At 38.6% G+C, this 19,723-nt stretch overlaps 1 long non-coding RNA gene across 2 annotated transcripts; it reads right to left on the minus strand.

Annotated features, from left to right (window-relative positions):
• Positions 1 to 505: 505 nt before the first annotated feature.
• On the minus strand, positions 506 to 19,506 carry LOC118119753. 2 transcript variants are annotated; one of them, XR_004698124.2, is made up of 3 exons: positions 11,225 to 19,506; positions 10,709 to 10,851; positions 506 to 1,171 (listed from the first exon to the last, which is right to left on the minus strand). It is a non-coding gene; the product is annotated as an uncharacterized LOC118119753 (long non-coding RNA). The 2 variants fall into 2 exon arrangements; XR_004698123.2 differs by having other exon boundaries at positions 506 to 3,497.
• Between the last annotated feature and the right edge of the window lie 217 nt (positions 19,507 to 19,723).

The following is a 19,723-nucleotide window of genomic DNA, read 5'->3' on the forward strand; positions in this document are numbered from 1 at the left end:
TAGAGGACATCTTGTCTTTCGTTACAGCGGTGCACATCAAAATATATCACCGGACTGAAGAGAGAAGCAAATAATCCAAAGGGATTGTCTTTTGTATCGAGCGAACGGACATAACGGAGCGTCCTGGTGATTGGGCCTAAACCGATCTTCTCAAATACCTTAAAAAGAAAATATACCTTGACCTATATAAACAGAATGGCAGTTAAAAATTGATGGAGAATATTTTACGTGTATAATATATAACATAACGACTCGTGAATTTGACCCGCAGCGACTCTTGTCTGTTCTCACTGATCGTGTTGAACAGGCCGGACATCCCAGCAGCGTTGCATCGAGGCCACACGGGCCGTGATGAGCGCCTGTTCGTCTTTGAAGATGATATTTACAAGAATAAAAAGTACAATCATAGAATAATGTAAATAGAAAACTACTCTGCTAAATACACAGTATTCAGATAAACAGATGCCAAAGTTTGGTACTCCCCCTCAAAACACAACAGACAAAATCCGATTAAATTTTTTTATTTTTGCAAGTGCACAGACAGAACAGTGAAACGTAAAAATAAGACCTTTACATGTTTTAACAGTCAAATACAATTGGTGAGTAAACAACATACCTGTGAGAAAAGCCACCGTTAGCTGCACTGGATGCAAGTGGTCAGTTTTGCTACAGCAGCACGATCAATATTGGAGGCTTCAGCAAAAGTCTTAACTCCAATATTTACGTGCTGCTACAGTAAAACGACCAGCAGATGAGGGTGATCACTTTTGATATCAGGAACAACTCTGTAGTATCACTTCAGACGATGGAGACTACTGTATATGCAGATGTGATTGTAAACAGTGAAAAAGGTTGGAATGTGTACGGTGACATCCAGGTTGTAATTTCCGGTTTTACTGCTGCAGCACAGTATGGCCTGCATCTCAGTACAACCCACAAACCATTCCGTGCTGCTACAGCATCACCAGATCTGCTGTCCTGGACGCTCCGCTTCCAAATCCTCTCATCTTTGTGATTGCACACTCTTCTCCGTCTTCCAGGCCTTAAGTCTTTACCACATGTTCAGACACTGGTAAATACTTATTACCTATTATGGATCTACCTAAAAGACACTCAGATGGTCAGTGTCTTTTGCAGACTTGCAGAAGTTTCAGAAAAACAGGATCTCCATCTGAAACACAGACAAAAAAGACAGTACTCAGTAAAGACAGTACTCAATGTCAATGCACTATATAACCAAAACTAAGTGGACACCAGAATGTTTCAATCTTAGCTGTTGTTACAGTCTCAACTCTTTTGGGAAAGCATTTAAAAATATTTTGAACCTCACTGACGAGGTTTGGACCAATTAAGCCAAAATGTGAGATCACACATTGATGTTGAGAGATATGTGGCTCAATGTCTGCTTCCAATGGTGTTGAGGTCAGAGCACTGTCAAGTACTTCCAAAATCAGAAAAACAATTTTCTAAAAAAATTTAATTTTGTTTACTGCAGTGACAAAAACTATGTGGTAGCTCAGCCAATGTGACCAAATCTAACCCCAAAATCATTAACATTTTTTATCCAACCTTACCCCCAACGGGTTCTGGTGTCCACACTTAAGTCCAGATACCGGATATATAGCATATTCAAGTAATTTCACACTCCTGTCCAAGCACTTGTGCAGACTCCTTCGCTATACAGTTCAATATTGCAAGATTGTTTTTTAGCAGAAACAACTATGTTTGGGGGTGAAAGACATCATTGACTGCCAATTTGAAAAATGGAGTGGCATAGCCAAAAGTTGAAATGATTTTACATAAGGTAAAAAAATAAAAAATAGAATCAGTGTTGGCTAAGCTCTGCATAAACAAAAGGGAAAAAATTATCAGTCGGCACTTTGCATCAGAATTAAGTCACTGTCAGTTTACCACTGTAATACTATGACATCCTTCATGCCCTTATAACACATTGGTGCTATTGACAGATTTGACCAGGTTTAAAAAGATGGTGACTTGTCAGAGAGAGAATCTCAATAACAGTTGAGAACGCTTGGGTTCAAATATAATCACTTCACCGTTGCACTCAACCGAAACATCTGTACTATGTTAAAAAAACCTTAGATTACAAAATGTAAAAACATGACCTCATATGGGACAACTGAACCATTTCAATGGTACCTCCTCAAAATACTAGCCCTTTATTTTGGCTATTGTGAGTGACTACTGTTTATAATACAAAAAACAAAAAACAAAAAAAGCAAATCCTTGTTTGTGCATAAACGTGTTAAACTGAATCTTGATAGTAATCATGCATGAGATTGGGTCCAGCTTGTGTTGCCACTAGAGGTCTCAATGGACCTGTAATCATGACCTTGGTCTAAAATGGACAGAGCCTCAATCTAATGACATCTAACGTGCATACGTCCCTCAAAAAGATATAAAATAAATACAGCACATATTGTGAAAACTTATACAAAAAAAGAAAAGGGCATTTCATTCATGTTCTTGAGAAAAGAAAATAATTACAATTTTGTAACTGTAGAAACATTTTGTTGTTTACTCTGGAGGTTTCCCACAAACACCAAATTGGTCACGGCTCTTAATTGTGTTAACATGCAACAAAACAAGTTCACTGATAGATGGCACAATAAACTGATAAAATGTGCATGGGCCAGAAGTCAAAGACCTGTGATTTAGTTTAGAAAATGGTATGTTGCTAAATAAACTGCAATCGTTAATTTATTATTCTATGAAGCCTACAAGTTTTAACTACACCTCCAGTGCCCTTTTTACTTGCTGTACATTCATCCCCGAACAAAAGCTTCAGCATATACAAGTTGTTGCTTATCTCAGTTAATATTCGGTGCAAGCAGGTCAAGAAGAGATTAAAAATTTGTAGATTTTTGCAGATTCTTGGTGATAAACCTTAATGATTACAGCTGAAATATGTTGACAAACAAAGGTGGAGAACACGGGTGTAACAATTCTGTCCACACTCAGACACTTGAGAGGACAGTCAGGACCAGCGTGTGCAGTGTGCTTTTCCCCCCGTTTTCAAATTAATGAGTTGGAGCCTGAACCTTTAATCACGGACAATATTTATACCACAGCATAAAAATATCTTACGACGATAGCATACAAAAAAACCTGTTATAAGATGTTTGGTATGAAAATGAAGCACTTCATCAAGAGTTTAAATTTGAAACCAAATTTACAAATTAAAGTCAGCATCTAAAAATCATCTTTTGAACAAATTGGGCATGACCTTTGCTAAATTTGGTGTAACTAGTAAATAACAAATCATGTATACGGAAATTATGCTAATTAACAACTAATGCTGTTAAATTGTCGCAGAGGTCCTGCAAAGGCTTATCAAAAAGTCAAATAATTATGCCTCAGCCAACACATGTTGTACTGGTTGATTCACTTAACATCAGATCTCTGGGGTGTGACAAATCTCCATGTAATAGTCTTGGGATACTATGGTCCACATCACCTGTCCAGTGCCTCATATCCTGGGCAAAAAAGAGGGAGCAAAGTCAGGTGTTGGAAGCAGTGCCTAGTAAAATGATATGAGCAATCAAAAAGTAAACAATTATAAAAGTCACAAAATGTTTTGTTAGATTAAAAAAAGGCCAAACATCTGTTCATCTTCCCAATCATTTGGATGTTCACCTTTTATCTTTCTAAACTGAAACATCGGATAAACTGTTCAGACAATAAGAAATCTGAAGACATGATTTCTGGAAACTTGGGGATGGATAGGGGCACCTGTCATTTCTAACATCAACTAGAATGGCACTCATAGCCTCGCTAAGCACCAACCGTCTCCTACTCAGATTTTAATTCCCTTAATATGCCAGATTCTTTTTCATCAAGATCCACGAATTATTCCCCAAGAAATTTTGTAAAAATGTAAAAAAAAATAAATAAACTATGTGGCAACTTTAAAGAAATTGAAAAAAAAAATTCCTGGATTAGTCCCTTTCCATGATTTCTTTCTTGGCCCGTGTCCCATCCTCCGACCAACTTTCATGGAAATCTGTTCAGTATTTTTTGCGTAATCCTGCTGACAAACAAAGGCAAAAATATGACCTCCCCTTGGTGGAGGTAATTATAGGTGTATCGGTATTTTTTATTTATTTATTTGTGGGTGCATGTTCTTATGACCCAAAGAAAAAAACCTGAGAAACACACAATTTCCACTAACCTCGACGCATCATTTGCCTGTCTTATATGTCAAGCCCAGACAATACTGAATGAATTAAACCAAATCAGTCCTGAAACAACTACTTTACTCCGTCCATCATTATAAATTACCAAACAAACGCACACAAAAGGAACTCACCAGGTAAGTTGTGTACGTTTCTTTTAAGCAGACAATTTCTTTATAAGTATAAGTTGAATTGTTCCCATCAAGGACTCTAACCTCTCCCTATTTTTCCTCACTTTCCTTTAAGGAAGCATGCCCGGACATGTCACCTTCACAGCTCAGCCTTTTAACCCATTCCTACAACATTTGCTCCTCAAACAATGGCCTCAAAGAGTCACCTGACCCCAAGGTTGAGGGTCAAGTAACCTCCTACACCCCATCGGGTATAAGGACCTGGACATGACAGCCTATCACCTCCATCAAGTGGTCTGGGCTGGCCTCTTCTAGTCTGCGTCTTCTGCCTGTATAAGCACAAACTAAAGGGAGATCTGCTTTGACATCCTTGGCTGTGGGGGAAATAAAACCTGACTGGCAATCACATCTATCCACATGAAAACATCCATGCAAATTTGAGTTCCTTATTGTATTTATAACGATTTCTACCATAAGTCAACGGAGCATGGAAACAAGCTACTAAAAAATGTAATATATGCAGACACAGACACCAAGTTTGTCAGTCATAACAATTACTGATTAATACTTGTTTCAGAGTATATATAGCCTTCCATTAGTCCAAGATAAAGTGACTGTAAAAGTAGATTTACTGTGCAAAAACAGTCCTACACAAATAATTAAAAATCCATCACATGTAAATTTTAAGCCAGACAAACACCAGGTGTTAGGCCAGCAAAATCGTTGTCCTGTGTATGGCACCACAACACACAGTAAAAAATATTCTATATTCACTGTGCCACAACTTTAGATGTGACAATTTTTTTCATCGTCCACTGGGGCAGCATGTGATCTCTCCAGTCGTAAAAGCGAATACAAAACCAGTTCCTCTATAATAAAAAAGCAGTTGGTAGTGATGACATGAAAATAATATGGAAACAAATGTATCTCACCGTCTAATATAAACACTTTGTGTGTTAAGTCTAAATGCAAAACAGGAGGTGGTGAATAATGTGATTGTTCATTGTAGAACAAGGATGCTACCTGTGAAGCACTGCTCTGTTGCATACAAACATCACAACTGTAATGGTTGGTGTCAAACTTAGAAAAACCTGTTAGGAAAACCACAGACACAGGAAGAGTGACTGAGATTCCCTGGAATCTGCAGCCGTATCTTGTCAAATGAATAATGGAAAAGTTGCGAAACTTGACAAAACACAAACCTGCAGATCAACAACTGAATAACACAGGACATTTTCAGCAGATATGCAGGAGTGACCTCCGTAATTGTTTCACTCCACATGTTTACACCACCCCCTCCATTTACTGTCAGGTGTCACTGTGACAGAGGGACTCTTTACACCCAAGGTACACAATATAAATAAAACTATCTGAAAACCAGGATAAGAAATAAAAATTCAAATGAAATTAATTTCAATTATAAAACCAAGGGAAAGTATTTTTAACTATTATCTGAAACCAGCTGTTGAAAGCACACTCATACATCTAACACGGAGAGTAGTGATTAATGATTCATTGTACTGCTTTCAATTAGTCACTTGGAGCATGGCTTATGAAAGGGCACATCTTATAAGATTTAATAATAGTCAAAGCCTCTATTTGAGCATTTCCAATCAAAGTGTGGAGCAAATTTTAAGACCAACAGCAGTGTCTTTCACATCAACCCTAACACACCAGTGTGTGTGGTGAAATATTTTAAGTGAACACACAATTGCAGTTCCTTCTGTATAAAAAAAAAAGCATTTTAACGTATAATTAATATTACTTATTATTCTTCATCAAAATAATTTCCCGTTATTTACAACTTCACTTGAACAATCTCAAGCTTCCTCCAACTGCCACGAAAGACAGAGCAGCAATAAACAGGATGCAGACAAAGCACACTGTGATGCAATTTCAAAAGTACACAAGGTCCTGATTTACACTTGACCAAAAGCATTAAACTATAAAAGAGCATAGTTACAACCATCTCAAAAAAATCAATTTTATTAACTACCAAAACCTTTAACATGACTGCCACAACGTTTTTTTTTTCATTGCAGTGAAGCACTATTTACAGATTAACCAGTAAGGCTGAAATAATATCCATGTAAAGTGTGTAGTACTGCAAGTTATATGTGCATACAGACATTAGCAAGAGGGGAAAAAGAGGAAGCAAAGTGTGAGAATTGAACGGCACACCCATACACTCATTCACAAACACACACTATAGTTTACTATACTATAAATGCCTATAACTAGGTTTAATTCAGATACCGACATTACTCTGGTTTACATTGTAGAATTAAACACCCACAAAATCTTTTATACTAAAATAATAAAGCTTCCCAATGATTCTCGTTACACTGTTGACTGAGTTAGCACATAAACACAAATAAATAAAAAATAGATATTTAAGAAAAGGGAGTTGTGGCTTTTGTGTGCATTTTAGAAAATGTCACACAAATATTAAAAATAGTTTTTTTGATTTCACCTAATTCCTTTGCTAGACTTGACCTACCTAACACCAGCTGTACACAGTGACATTTACACACGAGCAGAAAAACTTAAGTTACCTCAGTAAATCCAAAAATATTAGTGCCAATATTACTGTTGGAAATATACCAAATTATCTGTCTGAATCACACTTTTAAAAAACTGAACCAACAAGAGAAATCGTTGGTCACACAGTGTAAAAGTATCTGAGCTCTGTGCAACCAAGCACACTGCCTGACTTTAGAGCAGGGGTTGAGGTTTCATCTGCTTACCCAAGTTAGGGCAAATAATACAGGAATACATAGCCACCAATATTTAAGTCTCTTCAATCTAATCACTCACGCAATAATATTGTAATATAAATTTTACACTCTCGGGTTAAAAATGACTAGAGCCGCAGAAATTAGAAGCCCATGTGTGTCTAGTCAGAGGAGGAATCGTCTTGCTATATCAAATCTTACTGCCAGTGCTATTGCAGGTTATCATATTACCACATTTTAATTAAATTTAATTATCAAGCAGAGAATTCAACAGCGCTGTAACAGCTAACGTGTTCATTTTGAACACACTGTACGAGTTCAAAAGTATTTCTGCAGATACAGAATAAATAAATAATTTTCTAAAATAAAATAAAAATAAATAAAACCTTTGAATGAAACCGGACAAAAGATCAGATTTTTAGAAAAGCGTTTGACCTTTGAATCCCCCGCCCCCCATACACAAACGATTATCTTGCTGACTATTTCAATTTACCGAAATGTGGTTAAGTATACACAAACCATAACAGCAGTTAAGTTGACAATTATTCCAAAATTGTTAATGCCATCACCATAAACTACTTTAAAAGAGTATTTTCATTTAACGAAACAGGTGTAAAGCCCTGTGCACCATAGTGATGCAGTTCATACTGTATGCAAACATCAAAGCCAATGCAAAACATATGCTTGTAAGAAGCATGCAAGGACTTGGCACCCTCATATTCTGCACTGCTGCCACTAATGTTATCAGCCTCAACTTTATGGTTAAACACACCAGAATAAATAAACACTTCTTTTCACCGAATATCCCATGAACTCAAGGTTTACCTAGAATCACTACTATTTAGATTATTCCAGGATTAAAATGATGTCTACGAGGGAACTGACAAATGCAGATAAAACCATTTGACAGGTTCTATTTAATACCGCTCAGTCATAGAACCAAAACCAAAGCCACCGCCTGGAAAATAACCAACACGGGCCGTGAAAACCTTTCCCCATCACAGCAAATTTGAATACTATAAAGTTTGTGCTGAGTGGTGCAGAAAGAAGGAAGAGAAGGGTGGGGGTTCTCTGTAGCCTGGCTACAACACATGAGAGCAAGTACAAGAAGAGAGGCACAGTTTCACCAGGAAATGGGGGTGGGAGCCCATTTTGCCGGAGGGGTCTGAGAAGACAGAATGATGAGTCACAGAATGTCATGCTAACAGTCTGAAACAGCACAACGGTGCTGTACAAAAATATTGAAAAGGCAAATAGCAGAAAATGGAGGGAGTCACAGACCTGTAGCATTTAAAAGGAGATTAACTGTAGGCAACACAGGAATAAAAACTGTTAAAATACACCACTAATCCGACAACTGTATAAACACAGAGTCAACAATTCTGTAATCCTCCTTCAACTGAATAAGAGCTAACTATTTCACCTGTATGAGCACAACAGACATGCATTATAAAACTAAGAAACTCTTAATCTTAAAATTTCACTTTGACAAAACGCTACCTCCGACCTTCTAGAGATTATACCTACAAATTAAAATCTGTAGGTTTTAATAACAATAGGTACACACTGTAGTTGATAATGTAAAACTGATAAAATGTTTCCATCAATTTAATGAAACTCGTATTTAATCATCTCTGATGCCGTTTCAACTGAAACATCCAGTACATTCTATGAAGTGTATTATAGTCATTTGTTTCCATTTTAACAAATAAACTGACCCAGTGAATCATTTGACTTCCTATCTTTTAAAGTGCTTATGGCAATTTGGCTGAAATTACACCATGAAAAGTCTGGCATACAATTTGGACTGTAACAAAGAAATAAGGAGGCAAATGTACTTATTTGAATTGTTGAGTACACATGCTACATACACCACTGTCCTAACAGCCATTTCTTAAAAGTCCGTTCTATAATAAATTAAAAATAAATATATTTTACACCCCCAGTTATACCCACTCTACCCAAATATATGGACATTTTTTAAAAATACTTCCTTTTGAATAGATTGTAAAGATGTGCTTTTTTTGTGTTTTTCACATAGGAGCATGAAAAACCACATACCTACACCAGTAATGTAGAGAACAACCCATTAATTTGAAATACACCACATGGTGTACAGCAACAAATTATTTTATTTTTTTCTAAAGCCGAATCACTTGCCTGTAACAATTTTAGTCATCATACTACTCATTGCATTTCACACACCTACAGATTAAATATTTTTGTCTGTGACACATCAGGTCTCTTAGTACAATAATTTCCTCCTCAACATCTTAACTCGGGTGTATGGCAGTGAAAAGATCTCTCCCTCTTACCATACAGTGAATTTCCCTTCAACTAAATACCCTCAAAAATGAATGTAACTATATGGAAATGAGGTTTAATAGTGAAAAAGCTGTCCCATGTCTGCAACAACTATTACACTACAGATAAGATCTGTGACTTCATTCAAGACAGCTATACTCAAAACTATGATATTTGGTTACATTATCATTTGGGTCATGCATATGTAATCAAAGTATAAGCGCAAGTCTTTGCAGAGTGTGAATGTGAAAATAACAAATCTGGGGAAATGCTATTACGTATACATTGAGTACTACACTGTCAGATGTGACATGCCAAGGAAACACATCTTCCATGGGAAACTGGACAGAAGTGGCTGCCCTCGGCCCCTTGTTCTCAATGAGGTTAAAATGAATCATTTTGATGTAGAAGTTCAAACATGATACTTGACAAATGTATCTGATTATGTGTTTGAATAAAAGCAGCCATGTAGAAGATAGGAAAGGCCTCGAATTATGTAACACATTAAACCGATCTGTGCTCGAAGGACGTAAAAGGGGCGGGTTTAGACGCACAATTATACGGAGCCTGTCTTTTCCTCCCTAATGCTTTAATAGATAAGTAGTCATGTTCGTGAGGAGAAGCACAAGGCAGAATAAAATATCATACATGCAACCCCTGCAGTAACTAATGACCAGGTCCGTTTTGTCACTTCCCTCCTAAACCGATTAGATTCCCCCTTTAATGTACACGTAGATGAATTTAATCATAGCACACGGAAAGTGGAGCGAGGCAAAAAAAAAAAACGGCTGAATGACACAGAAGGCAATGACTGAAAATCCTCCGAACCAAAAAACACCACAGCCCCACAACAATAAATATCATTTTTATTTACTAACGTTGATTCCACTTTACTGCATCGTTAGTGGTTATGAGTCATTCGTCTGCCGTTTAACAGGCTGTTAAAGTTGAACCATCATCAGTTGCCACCTATGGCTGTTGTCACTTGGCCGAGAGCCACGATGATAATTTCTACATATTCAAACGTGTTTACACGTACAAACACGAGGCCGGCTCTTAACACTAGGTGAGGTTAAGTTAATTATTAATCCAGGTTGCATTAATACAAGAGCTGTCAGTAACCTTAAGACTGCACACACCTCAACAACCAACCACTCAGAAAAATAAAAAATTAAAGTCATCACTGGCTGCAACATCAATGACCAACTTAGGTGTTTTCTTTATAACAACCACACACACAAAAACGCTTGAAACGGAACATAACGTCACAACCATTCACCAGGAAAAAAAAAAATCTGCCTCCGCTAACAAGCCTGGTTGAAGAAAAAAAAAATGAAGTTACCACAAAAGGCACTGTGTCTGCCCCTCGTTGGGCTTTTTATTTTCCCTCCCAGGCCGGTGGAGGTACCGTGTGCATGTGTTGACACTGCCGCCCGAGCTGCTGCTCCGCTCCAGCCTGGCTGCCTCTGCACCTCCCGCTCAAAACTGGGGAGGGAAAAAAAATAGTACGTTTCACTTCAACTTTGATGAATAATGCGCAACTTGAAGTGTCTCCCGTGTAGAAAATAAGAATAAATATTTTCCCTCTCATATCTTCCCTCACGTCCCGGTTAAAAAAGACAGTATGGGCGCTTCTTTTTTTTTTTTACCGTTACAGCGCAGCAAAGTGCGAAGCCCCTCTCTGTGTGTTAGCACGCTAAGCTAGCAGGCTAGCAGCTCGGAGTGGAACAAGCTGGCCAAATGGCTAACGTCTCCCCGCCACGGTCGGTCTCCTCTCCACGTAGTCCTCCTCCCCCCCTCCAGTCCTGCTCACATCGTCCGACTAAACCCACACGGAGCGGCTTGTGTCGGTAGTTACCTCTGTTGAAAACGCGCGGTCTCCCTTTGCTTTGAGGGGGAAGAAGAAGGGGGGAAAGGCGCAGTTTGGATTTTGAGCGCTCGGTTCCTCTGGCTCTGGCTCGTCTCGGCGGCTCCGTGTTCGCAGCATCTTCTCCCCGCAGCTGCTCAGCCGATCGCTGCTCACTCGAAAATGGCGCCGAAAGATACACTCCTCATTCAAATTCGATAGAGCCTCCCATCGCCGCGATTGGCCGAGCGGGCGGTGGATTCCGCGCCGCTGATTGGCCGGTGAAAATGCACTCTCGAATGATCTCGCAGGCCACCGCAGCGCGTTAACCCCTCGCGTGCCGCGGCCACTTCTGCTCAGATTGCACTACAAGAACTATTTTAACACGGCGTCTTTAAATTGTGGAATTAATGCCACCACTGTGCAGATGCACGCAGCTCTGACAAGTCACACAACACAAAACTATGTGGTAGAATATTGAGAGAAATCATAAGTCCTGGGAAGCCTATTCTAATGGCATCATGAGGTTCTATAGTCACAATCCCTCATAAACATTAAATGCACTTTTGCTCATCTTAAGCTTGAAGGAAATGTTCTGTGTCACAACCACTATTTCTCACTTGGTATTTTCAATACAGACATACATGTTATATGCACTGTAGGTGCATCAATTCTTAGTATTAATCTCGAACCAAACATATAAAAATGTCTACACTCCACAGGCCTGTGTCTATCAGCGTGATAAATGCCTGTGGGACCACATCTATAGTAATCCACAGCAAAGTAGCAATGATTGGCTAAAACTAGTTTTTTATTTAATTTGAATTAATGCCACTACTATGCAGAAGCAAAAATAACAACATGCAGCTTTGACAAGTCACACAAAACAAAAGTCTATGGCAGAATATTATGAGAAATCAAAAATCATCTATAGTCAGGCATCACAATACCTCTAGATAAACATTATATGTACTTTTACTGATTTTGTATCCGCAGCTTTCAAATAGACTTGGTTAAAGGAAACATTCCGTGTCATAGCCACTTTTTCTCACTTGGCAAAAACCACACACACAGCACTGTGGTGTATTTGGAATACAAACATACACGTTACTGTATTTGCATTTTAAGTGCATGAATTCTTTGACTTATTCTTGTACCAAACATTATCATTTTGTCAGGTTTCTTAGCACCTGTGGATAAAAATGTCTATACTCCACAGGCCTGTGTCTGTTAGTGTGATACATTTCTATGGGACCACATCTATGAAGTAATCCACAGCAAAACAGCAATGATTGCCGACTTTCACTCAAACTTTACCTCTAAAACTAATTGAAAACTGCATTTTTGGATTCGTGAAATTAATGCCACCACTGTGCAGAAGCACAAATAACAACATGCAGCTTTGACAAGTCACACAACACAAAAGTCTGTGGTATAATATTGAGAGAAATCATAGGTTCATGAAAGTCAGGCATCATTAGATTCTACAGTCACTATCAATCGAGAACAACATAAGCATTAAATGCACTTTTACTTATTTGATTTCCGCAGCTTTCAAAGGGACTTGGTTATCCAGCTTTAATGAAACTTTCTGTCATAACTTTAGGAGGAGCTTGGCAGAAACCACACCCACACACAGCACTGTGGTGTCTTTGTAATTTAGACATAATATGCATTTTAGGTGCATCCATTCTTTGACTTAACCTTGTACCAAACATTATCATTTTGTCAAGTTTCTTACCACCTGTGGATAAAAATGTCTACACTCCACAGGCCTGTGTCTGTTAGTGTGATAAATGTCTGTTGGACCATATGAATAGTTATCCACAGCAAAACAGCAATGATTGAGAGTTGCCATTGGCCTCATGGTTTAAAATGCACTGTTCTGCAGATGACCCAGATTAAATTGTGTTGGCTCACTACTGTTACACTTTCACTCACTGATTTTTCCTTACCAGGGGGCGTCCTATGTACAAATTAACATGTGTTTTTGTAAGTGAGTGAAAACACTTTTAAAATGTACACACACAAACACACTATTCCCAATTTAGATTTCAAAACATCTTTTATAGCAAATTGTATAAAAACTGTTTTCCATATAAATCACACATATACATATAGTCCTGTGGGTGCGGAACAGCGCTGCACAGCAATAGTTTTAAACTATACGTGATACAAACACTGTGACTGTCTACTGAAATGGGTCTTTATCTTAACACAATAGTTCAAAAACAGTCATATAATATCCAAATAAAACACATTATTGCAGCTATAGATGACAGAAGCAGAATATCTCTTATATGTGTATTATTAGGTCAACAAGTACCAAGGCCAAGGGGATGTGAACCCAATGACATCAGGGAACAAAAAGCAACAGAGGTTTGACTCCGAATCACTGAGGTAAAGTGACTAACACAGACGTCAGGTTATCAGTTGTATTCTCTTTCTGTCCTCTCCTCGATCATATCATTTGAAAAACCCTCTGTATTGGTTTATTTTCCACAGTGTAAATGAGGACACTGCTTTTTTTTATCTAAAATTGCTGTGACATCATATGGCCCTCTCTAATTATCTCCGCCAAGGATGTTATGTCTGTTTGTTTGTTTTTTTGTCAGCGGGATTATGCAAAACCAATTTGCACCAAACTTTGCAGAACTTGGCATGGGCCAAGAAAGAACCCATGCAAATTTGGTGTAGATTAAATCAAAGGGCCAGTACCAGGTTTTATGAATTTTTAAGGATCCTGGTTTTAAAAACAGACATTTATGTTGCAGAGGTCGATGAGTTTGTACAGATTATCAGACTACTTCCTTTTTCTTTTTCTATTAGAAGAGCTAGACAGACATGTGTAGGATTGTTTGGCCTTGGCAGAGGTATGTGCTCCACTCAGTGATATTCTACTTTCAAGTAAGTTTCCTTTTCTGTGGCCGGCCATTTTCTTTGACATTTGACTGATTTGTTGTCTGCACCTTTCAAAGCGACTTGGTTCTCCAGCTTAAAGGAGACACGTTCTGTGTCATAACCACGTCTTCTCACTTTAGGTCCAGCTTGGCAAAACCACATACACACACATTACTGCTATTTATCACCAAAGGCCGGACAGCCTGAGCTTTGCCACTATGACCCTGCTCTTAAAATATCTACAGTAGCATAGTGAACCTCGAGCAAGGTAAACAGAGACAGCCATTTCATCCCAACGCACACATAATAACAATACATAACATTATCCTGCTATACCAGTAGTTGACTCCACCAGGATTCACTGGAAAAAGAATTAACTGCAACCTGCCATCAGTTGTTCTTCTTTTTCTTTTTTTTATAAGAACCTATCTTTGAACGCAACTTATTATTTCTACTTACCTATGAAAAACATTGACAAAATTACAGATACATTCAACTTTTTCCTTCACGGTAATCTTTTTGAAACTTTATATTTATAAGAAGCATGTTATTTCTTAGCGCTGTAGCTGCGTGTTGTAGTAAAAAACATGATGTTTTCTACTTTGCAGTACAAAAGCTGCCTGTGAGAGAGAGGGCGCCCATTGTGTATGCATTCTGGTGTGGTGTGGACAATGGGGCGGAGAGGAAAAAAACACACTTGTTTACAGATAAACTGGTTTGGACAGGAAGCCAGTAAGGAGGAGCTCTGTGTTGTTAAACAGGCATGTGGAGAGGCAGGGATGAGCCAGCAAAAACACCACCGTGACCATAGGGAAGATCATGATGCAGTACTCAAAGACAAAACACACACATTCACATGCACACATGCGCTAATATCTGCAGATACACACATGCAGGACTTGCAGATTTGCATTCGGTCAAAAACCTCTTGTACATCTAAACCCTATTGATAACATGAGCAGAAATATCGTTTGCTTAGTTTCACTATGACAAAAACAAGATTAAAATATACTGATGAGTAAAAGCAGTAGCCAGGCTGAGCTCTGGTTGAATACTATACGGTCCATCCGGCATTGTGTCACCGTCACATGAGCACACACTGCCTTCCATTAGGCAGGAGACCCTTATGACTCACGAAAACACAAGTCACATGTTACTACACAAATGAGCTACGCTACTCAGACGGCTCTGTGATCCACTGCAACTTTTCCTGTAGGCCCAAATGAAATCACATCATAATGCATCTCTTCATTAGGAGCGCCGAGTCCGAGCGGGGCTCTCCCCTTGTCCTCCAGTAGTCGAGCTGAACAAGAGCCACAGTGTCATGTGTCGTGGTGTTTGGCACAGCGGGGTAACCCGGCTGCAAAGTTGCCACGCTGGGGCAGTTTTAGTTCAATGTAATTTGATTTCATGTTGAGAAGACTTGCATGCATAGATGGCTGTTACACTCAGCTGCTTCTTATTCAAGGAGGAGTTTTATTCCCCCCCCCCCCTCATGCAACCCAAAAGGTAGCACTTCACAACACAAGACATGGGACTGCATCTCTACAAATGATGGGGAAATAGACGGTGGCAACAGCTCAAATCCAGACATGCATTCAAGAATTTAAAAAGACTAAATTCTACCCCAAAACATTAATTAAAGTCAGGGGTGAAACTAAACCATGCATAAGCACCGGTGTGCTGCAGGAGACTAACATTAAACTAACAGCTCACAGTGAACATGTCAAATTGCAACCGGAGAATTTTTTAATTCTTGTTGAGCGAGTGCTACACATTGAAATCACCTTTTATCATGGTAGCATTAGGTGTTGCCTAAAATGCTCTATAGGAGAACTATAGGATGCTCATCATTACTACATATTACTACATATTCACCAAGGAGGTTGTTTTAGTCTGCGTTTGTGGGTGTGTGTGTGTGTGTGTTTGTTTGCTTGTTAGCAAGATTTCACAAAAGCTACCTGATGGATAAGGGTCAGGGATGAACCCGTTAATCTTTGGTGTGGATCTGGATCAGTGGGGGTATCCAGGAATTTGTTTTCACTTTCTTTACAATTGCAAGATAGGACATCCTTCAACATTTTTGGTTCAAAAGAATTATGTGTGAATGTTGATGAAAAAACTTGATATTTAGTGAATTGGTATCGATGAGTGTGTGCAATTTCATCTGGATCCAATTAAGAATCTGGATCTGGTGGATTTCAATGTGGTTTCATAGGTTTTTTTCAGGTGCAGCATGGTAACAAATGGAACTGCAAACCTGCAACTACCACCAATGTGTAGCTGAGAGACGTCATGTTGCCTTAGCTATAAGGCTTGTTATAATTTAAGGGGACTGATGGGCCTTGGCGGAGGTATACGCTCTACTGAGTGCAATTCTAGTATTAAATCACACTACATCTACCACTAAATTATTATTCATATAAGCCACAAAGCAGAGTGAAGGGAGAAAAAAGTTCATAGCAAATGTCAACCTATGTAAACTGACACGACTGCAACACACACTTCCTTATGAACATGCATGAAACAACTGAAGAAGAGTCGAAGTGCACAACACCCTGAAAGAAAGTGTGAGAGACTAAGGGCTTACTATATTAATGTGGTCTAGTCCCTTGTCTTGGTCTTTAGAGAACACAATGAGCCCCACTGAGAACTCCACACTAGAGAGAGACTCTCCATTGATGTCTCCTCGGTTCCCCTCCCCCTCTACATCTGTAGCAGCTGCCCCCTTGTGCTCCTGTCAGCAGGGCAGAGTGTGTGTGTTTGCGTGTGTGTAGTTTGAGGTGGGGTTGGCTGTGAGGTTAGTGTGGGGCGTGTTATGACACCTCCCCCTTTGGAGGGGTCCGGCCGCACACTTGTGGGACATCACATTTATCAATGGCTAATAGTCACTAGCAGGTCACCCTGAAAACACAACAGAGACCTCTGACCTCTTTTTAGCACAAAGCCTGCGAGGTGGTCACATTAGCCCCGAGACACTATACAAAAGTGTATACACACACACACACACACACAGGCACACACAGAACTTCTTAACTGTTAGAAAACATGGCAACATGTTGTTTCTTAATTTGCTTTCTAGCAAACCATCCCTAAAACCTAATCCCATGAAAACATAAATTATTTATCTTAAAGTAAAAGCAAGAGAAAAAAGGAGAAAAAGAAAAAAAAGAACTTTTATAGTCAGGGTTCTGCTAAACATTATCACATGCTTGGCCAGCAATTTCAGATGTTACAGCACAAGAAGCCCTTTTCATTTTGTCTCTCTATAATCTTACAGACATTCTCACACATGGCAATCAAATTAAGCGGGCATAATTCATAGAGCGGGCTAAAATTACATTACAAACTGGGGACAATTAAGGGGAAAAAACTCAGCTAGCGTGGTAACAAGGAGAAGGAGACAGGAGAGGAAGGAAAACTAAAGACAATAAAGTGAGGTTTCACTATGTAATATTCTTGTTTGAGACTTAAAACAGCAAAAGAATCAGCAAAAACTTCAATCGTAGACACCGGGAGAGATCTGTAATCTCGTAATCACAGGCTGTTACAGACAAGAGAAGCATAGTTTCACCCTAAATTGGGATTGTTTTAAAACTCGGTTGCACATTTAACACTATGAGACTGTTTTCATATGTATCAAATACTATTCTCAGACTAAGTCGAGTAACGAGCCAATAACACTGTAATGATCCATAAAAAGGATTCAATTGAATGAGGCACATGCTACTACATGAAGAGTTAAAAACACGCCATGGTCGAGTTAGAATCTGATGTCAGTTTCCATTCAAAAGAAAGGTGATTGTTATTTTTGGGACGGGTTTAAATCGCCCTACAAAACATTTGTTTGGCTTCCTGCTCTAGTAGTATTTTTTCTATCTTGACTGGTTTGTCCACACCCCTCAGTGTTTTTTTTTCTTTTATTGAGGCAGACTGCTGAGAGGGATTACAGAGGAGGCAAAACACAAGCAAGATCTAATCCCAGGCCAGCAGAGTTACAGAAAGGCCTTGAAGAACACAGGGTTTTTTTTGCCTCAAGCTGATGATTGAGAATATTTTGTGCCCTTGTTCTTTATCTTTGAATTAGAAGAAGAAGAAAAATCCAAGTGCGGTATGAACAGCAGCTTCACCAAAAGGACTTAAGACTCTCCACTGTCACCTGGATGGAGCATGTAAATACATGGTGACAGAAATATTCACATGCACTAATATTATATTTTAAAAATCAGGTTACCTTTAATCAATTACCATGCCAGAAATCAATCTACTAGTCACAGAGGACTGATCAATATCCACAAGGCCGATGGACTATTTACAGAGTATATGACTGATTATTCATTCCAAGACATCCACTTAGTCACCAGCCCTAATGACATTTAACCGGCTAAAGGAAACTGTCCTACAGGACTATTTATTTCCTTACAGGATTATATAAGATAAGTTCAATGCTGTTTTTCAACTGTTATCTCATTAACCTTTTAACCACAGGACCTCTAAATACCAGCAAATCCTCAGACAGATATCAAGAATTGCCTTGCATGAGTGTGAAACAACATTCCTATGGCATACTGTATAAATATCAGCGTTTAGATAATGTTTAAATAGGGTTTATGTTTAGAATTATCTCTTGATCTTGGCAAGAGTGTGTCCACAAACAAGTTACGAGCAACCATCACACATCAGTTTCAGGACAGAATGAAAGTAGATAAATTAGTTATTTGTGGAAGAAGACAGTGGGTGCTGTAATGACAAGATGATGCTTAAAAATGAAACTCGCACAGTGAATTACCCTGAAACATGGATTTTCATTCTTTACATACTCACATACAGTTACAACCAGTATTCTTGCATTGCATCAGTCACATTCATGTTAGTGACCTGTTACAATTAACCTTCATATGGCTGACTTTTAGATAATGCTGAAAACTGGGAAGTGTCTTCACCTCTGCTTGTAGTTCTTCAGCTGATCTCACCTTAATGTCACTGCATTGAATACTGTGAGACTGTTTACATTTTCCACAATTGCACTGAGGTATTCCAAGTCCAATATTAATTAAACATTGGGCCAACATACATTAAAAGGATAAACTAACAACCACAGCTTGTGGCTCCTCGTCTCAAGTGCTCTGCTTGAATTTAATGATTTTATGCTCTTGTTTGAAATAGCGGAGTAAAGCGGAAAGTGACTTTGTTCTTATGAGAGATACCTTAAATTCTGTCAGAGCAGGTGTCACTGATAATTATACTGATACGATTCATTGATTAAAACTTGAAATGTCATTTTACAGAAGGAAGAATTTTCATCTATACTAAAGCGTAAACAATCCTAACCTACAATTATTGATCACGTACACTCGATCACAAAGCTCACATTAAAATGAAAGGAAAATAACACAACAGTAAATTTAGAAAATTCAGATACTGTCATAATCATTATATTACTATATATATATATATTACTTATATACTACGACTTCTACAAAATCCACTAATAATAATAATAGTGATGTAATCATGCAGCTTGCCAGAAGGGACCTGGGATTAGATTGTATGTGATCGTTCCATAACAAAGACCCTGATTGTAGCTTTGCATCTTTTTTTTCCTTGTGA

This window comes from Hippoglossus stenolepis, chromosome 13 (assembly GCF_022539355.2).
Source record: "Hippoglossus stenolepis isolate QCI-W04-F060 chromosome 13, HSTE1.2, whole genome shotgun sequence".
Lineage (NCBI taxonomy): Eukaryota > Metazoa > Chordata > Actinopteri > Pleuronectiformes > Pleuronectidae > Hippoglossus > Hippoglossus stenolepis.